The sequence below is a fragment of the Lacerta agilis genome, chromosome 8 (assembly GCF_009819535.1).
Source record: "Lacerta agilis isolate rLacAgi1 chromosome 8, rLacAgi1.pri, whole genome shotgun sequence".
In the NCBI taxonomy this organism is placed as follows: Eukaryota; Metazoa; Chordata; class Lepidosauria; order Squamata; family Lacertidae; genus Lacerta; species Lacerta agilis.
The window spans coordinates 51,981,279-51,987,076 of NC_046319.1; the positions used below are offsets into that span (position 1 = coordinate 51,981,279).

The 5,798-nt window shown below is 43.7% G+C and overlaps 1 non-coding gene across 1 annotated transcript; it reads left to right on the top strand.

Moving 5' to 3' along the window:
- TRNAL-CAG lies at window positions 1–83 on the top strand. The gene has a single exon. It is a non-coding gene; the product is annotated as a tRNA-Leu (tRNA).
- Window positions 84–5,798: the final 5,715 nt, after the last annotated feature.

Consider the following 5,798-nt stretch of genomic DNA (forward strand, 5'->3'; position numbering starts at 1 on the left):
GTCAGGATGGCCGAGCGGTCTAAGGCGCTGCGTTCAGGTCGCAGTCTCCCCTGGAGGCGTGGGTTCGAATCCCACTTCTGACAAAGAGCTTCAATATTTTCTTTTTTCCTTTAAAAAAAATCATTTTAATACTATTGCTTACATTATTTAACCTCGTTGTCCCTGCAAACAAAGTCTGCCTTAAGTAAATCGCAACGGAGATTCAGTAGCGTGGAGCCATGCTTAACTGTTCTCTAAATAGGAGGTGCCCTTTGGCTCTGAATCACCAATGCCCGGTGTAAACGTCCCCTCGATCCGAATTCTAACACTTTAAAACTCCTGGAACACAGGAAGGGAGCTATTTGTCTTTGACCACTTCCGACTTTTGTGCAGATAGTTGTAGGAGTGCAGTGTTATTTTGCGAAGAAATATGTAGGGGTGCAATATTATTTTGCAAAGATCTCTTTATGCACAATTCCTGAATCTCTGATTCCTCTTAGCGCGCATCTTTTAAGCCTCCATCACTCTCCATGTTTTAAAAGGGTGTGGAATTGAAAGTAGTGCCCAACCGCATCAATCCCAGAGCCCGAGCTGTCTGGTATAGGGAGAGACCCTCCATCAGGAATGCAGATCCGAATTCGTTCAAGACTTTAAACACCAATACTGTAATAATTTCGGCTTACTTCACAGGGTTGTTGTGAGCACTGCAGCAAACAGCGGGTGGAAGCATGTAACAGAAGTCTGTCCTCTAGTGGAAGGCACCGAGTAATGCCAGTAGAGACACTGGAAAAGAAAACCCATCAAGGCTGCTGATGGGATTTGATCATAGATTTGCGTATCGAGGACCTCAATCCACCCCCCATTGACTTGACACAGGAGACAGATTTTTGGTTTGGGTTTTTGGCAAATAATTTAGGGCCACAACTTTATTTAAATACAAATTCGGTGAGTGGTTGCGTAGGCATTGGTTCAGACTACTGTCACACCGGGACAGAGGCTGGCCTAGAACCAGCGATTGGGAGAATGCGACTGAGGAGAGTTAAGGACGGGGGGGGGGGGGGCAGCAGCGCGTCCCTCTTCCTCAATGGTCCCGGGGACTCGGCTTATGGCCCTAACCCCTACCGGGGGCATCGGACAAAGCATAAGAGTCGCCGGATTCCTTTACCGGAATTCCCAGCATCAACATGATTCTGGATGGGCAGCGCCCAATCCAGCAATCCACACAGGAACCAATGCCTAACCGCCAACCTTACAAGTTGTGACAAGTTGCTACTGCAGTAGGCAAAACCAAAAGGCACAGCCAATCGGCCAGATGGACAAATTCCTACTGGGCCCCTGCAAAGCAGACGACCCCATGACAGGCAGAGCAAAGTCAACGCAGAGGCCTAAGAAAAAAGGGGGGGCGGGATGGGTGATCAGCAGCCGAAGCCAAGAGAAGGAACGCCCTACGTGCTGAGGCTTAAATAGGACGCTAAGCTGTCCATCACAAGTTGCAACATTAACTTTTGCCCAGCAACTCCTGACTGACCATTAGCTACTAAGGCCGGCTACCGGCCCCACCCCCACAGGAAGGGAATGTGTCTTGCCAGGTCCCGATCGCAACACGTGCTCTTACTCATGGTAGAACCCGATTCACAGAATTGTTGGAAGGAACAACGAGAGTCATTTAGTCCAACCCTCTGCGTTGCAGGAGACTTCTGTCCCACGTAGGACTCGAACCTAGAACACTGAGATTAAGAGTCTCATACTCTACCGCAGGCATGTCCAAAGTCTGTTTAAGGGGCCTAATCTGGCCCGCCAGTTGGTTTAATCCGGCCCCTGTGGCAGTTTATTTCCTGGGGTAAAATCCTTTAAAAAACTGACCAACTTCAATCCCAAAAAAGGTCACAACTTTGGTTGGCCCTTTGGTTGGCCCTCACGGCCCTTCACTTCATCAAATCTGGCCCTCTTTGAAAAAAGTTTGGACACCACTGCTCTACCAACTAAACTAACCCGGGAGAATTGGCAGATCAAGTCAGACAAATATCCATCATCTGGAAGATGTCACTGCCCTGTCTATACAAAGTTGGTAATTTCGTTTAGATACCTGTTGTGGTTGTTGTTGTTGTTGCATTATATTCTCATCCCACAGTTTTTAATTGCTTTTATGGTCGGTTTGTAAATTGCCTTGGGAATTATGGAAATGGTGACGCATAAATTATTACTAATGTTGTTGTAATTGTTAAAATAAAGTAATGTTTAATATCCTCATAACAACCCTATAAGACTGAGAGGCAGTGGAATACCTTGAAATAGGAACATCATTCTTGGTAATATATTCATCTTTATTACTGATATTTTCCCCAGTAAAGATAGATTTAATTTCTCCCAAATTTCCAGATCCCTTTTTACTTCTTTCCAGATTTTCCCATAATTCTCATTAATTAAATCTTTAGTATTTCAAGGTATTCCGATATTAGGTGGAGAAAAATGTTTTAACAATTGGAGAAGAGATTTGGCTAAATTTGTATGGTCAGGGGAAAAACCGAGGATAAAACATAAAACTATGATTGACAAGAGGGAAAGAGGAGGATTTGGCCTTCCAGATTTGGAATTATATCATGATGCAGTGGATCTGACGTATTCGGATGTATTGGACCTTGAGGGAATAGAAACGTGGTTTGGGTGGCATGCCTATTTAATCGATGAAAAAGTTAAAGTCCATAAAGGTTTCTTAGAACATATAATTAGAAAATCAATATACAAAATTTGGGAGAAATATAAGGAAATTTTAGAACCAAATATTCCATGGTGGGTTTCTCCATTAGAATTTGTAACAGTTAAAAAATTAAATACGAGAGAGAATTGGGCTAACTATAAAACATTGCTGCAAGAAGTAAATGGGGATTTGAAATTAAAGGATTATTCAGAAATTAAATATTAAAATACTAGATAACACCTATAGTAATGAGTAATAGAAAGATAAGAAGAAAATAAAATTAACAGTACAGTATGCAAGAAGAAATATTGGAAATTAAAATATATTACAGCTGAGATGGTTGGAAGCCCAGCACAGGGTGAGGTGAGGGGTGGTGGAGGGATAAGAAAACATGCACAATATTGATTAGAGGTACGTATGAATATTTTTATCAAATGTATGAAAGTATGTATGAATGTGTATTTACAAATGTATGTATTATTGGTGAATTTTTTCAACAAAATAACTAAAAATAAAAATATTTTTAAAAAAGACTGAGAGGCAGTGACTGGCCAAGGTCACCTAGTGAGCTCCATAGCTGAGTCAGGATTTGAACCCTGGTCTCCCTGGTCCTAGGCTAACCACTGCACTGTATTGGCACTTATAATAATTATTTTATCTGCTTTTCATTTGTTGGTTTTATTCATTTCAAATGATGTTAAGTAGTGGGTGGACACAGCAGACGACACAGTGATTTTCAAGCAGCGCTTGTTTATTCTCAGGCTGGAACAGGACTGAACTGAAGGGTTCAGCAGCCTGCTTATATAGAACTCAGCTACAAGCAACAGTAACAACTTTCTGTAGTTACCCAATCCCTGAACGTCACTTTCAATCCCTCATTTGCATGTGCGGACCTGAGTGAAAACTGCAGCAGAAGGAACTATATACACACACCCCTAGTGGCCTAGGATGAGAACTTCAATACATAACAAATGTATTCTCATATCCTGCCCCAATATCAGTTTAATATAGGGCTACGGTTGTAAGTATTTTAATTAATTAATTAATGTATGGCTGGAGTGGTATTTTAGTGAATTAATAAAATAATAAAGAGGGGGGAACATTGAACACCCTCTTCTCCATCCTTGATCAAATGCGGAGCACCCTCTGGACTTTCAAATTATAATAATAACAATAAAATCATCAAGTCACAGATCTCCCCTGCCCCCCCCCCCGGGAGGATTTGAAACCATTGTGAGCCTGGTTCAAATCTAGCATTCCAGGAATGGCCAAGTTGGGTATTATCTGCACCCCCAGTTTTATTTATTGTTTATGTACATTATAGCCCAAGGAGCACAAGGTGACATAAATGGTTCTTCTCCCCTCCTCATTCAATCTCCACAACAACCCTGTGAGGTAGGTTAGGCAGAGAGGCAGAGACTGCCCTGCAAGGTTACCCAGTGAGCTTCATGGCCAAGCGGGGAGATTTGAACCCTGGTCTCTACTAGACCATAGTCAGACACTCCAACCATTACACCATACACTGCAGCATTTTCTGGGGGCTCGGACCACACCCCAACTCTGTCACAAAGGGAAAGGCAAGAGGTCCACAGGAGCCTTCCCCAACATGGTGCTAAGCTGACTGGGACTGGTACCCCAAAACCTCTAGAGGGCATCTGACTAGTGCAGTCTATCGTCAGAAAAGGCTCTGTTGTACTTTTAAAGGATTGGGGGTTACATAGTTTCCCGAGACCTGCCAAACCCGTTTGATCAGAGGCAACCTGGGACCAAGGAAATGTTTGTATATGCCGGACAGTGTGGTGTGTTTCTCTGGCCATTTTCTGCTCTGTTGAAAATTATTTGTCTCCAGCATGAAGCTCCAATGGTTTCTGTGTTCCCTGGGCAGTGTCTGTGCGTACTTTCCAGGTCTGCTTTGAGATTGCAGAATTCATCATGCGAAAGGCTGGGCTGGATGAATCCCAAACCGGAATTAAGATTGCCGGAAAAAATATCAACAACCTCAGATACGCTGATGATACTACCTTGATGGCAGAAAGTGAGGAGGAATTAAAGAACCTTTTAATGAGGGTGAAAGAGGAAAGCGCAAAATATGGTCTGAAGCTCAACATCAAAAAAACTAAGATCATGGCCACTGGTCCCATCACCTCCTGGCAAATAGAAGGGGAAGAAATGGAGGCAGTGAGAGATTTCACTTTCTTGGGTTCCATGATCACTGCAGATGGTGACAGCAGTCACGAAATTAGAAGACGCCTGCTTCTTGGGAGAAAAGCAATGACAAACCTAGACAGCATCTTAAAAAGCAAAGACATCACCTTGCTGACAAAGGTCCGTATAGTTAAAGCTATGGTTTTCCCAGTAGTAATGTACGGAAGTGAGAGCTGGACCATCAAGAAGGCTGATCGCCGTAGAATTGATGCTTTTGAATTATGGTGCTGGAGGAGACTCTTGAGAGTCCCATGGACTGCAAGAAGATCAAACCTATCCATTCTCAAGGAAATCGGCCCTGAGTGCTCACTAGAAGGACAGATCCTGAAGTTGAGGCTCCAGTACTTTGGCCACCTCATGAGAAGAGAAGACTCCCTGCAAAAGACGTTGATGTTGGGAAAGATGGAGGGCACAAGGAGAAGGGGACGACAGAGGATGAGATGGTTGGACAGTGTTCTCGAAGCTACTAACATGAGTTTGGCCAAACTGCGAGAGGCAGTGGAGGATAGGGGTGCCTGGCATGCTCTGGTCCATGGGGTCATGAAGAGTCGGACACGACTGAACGACTGAACAACAACAACAACAACAACAACAACAACTGTCACCAAACTGTGGTAACTTGGTTCTTTTGAAATCCAGAGAGACAAGTGATATCCCGTATGCTATAGGACTTTAAATCAGACACGTTGGAGACTAGATCTGGGTCTGCACACCTTTCATGTAACATTTATTTCATATAGGCAAGTATACATTGGTACCAAGAGGTTCAAACACTCACACAAAAACTCACACAAAGCCCTTCAAGCTTCGCGTAAGAGCTGTGGGTGTCGGGTTGTAGCGCCGGTCCCAATGACACTGAGGGTAAGCAGAGTGCCCTTTTTATAGTCTTCTTCCCCCTTGACGTCTATGGGCTGGC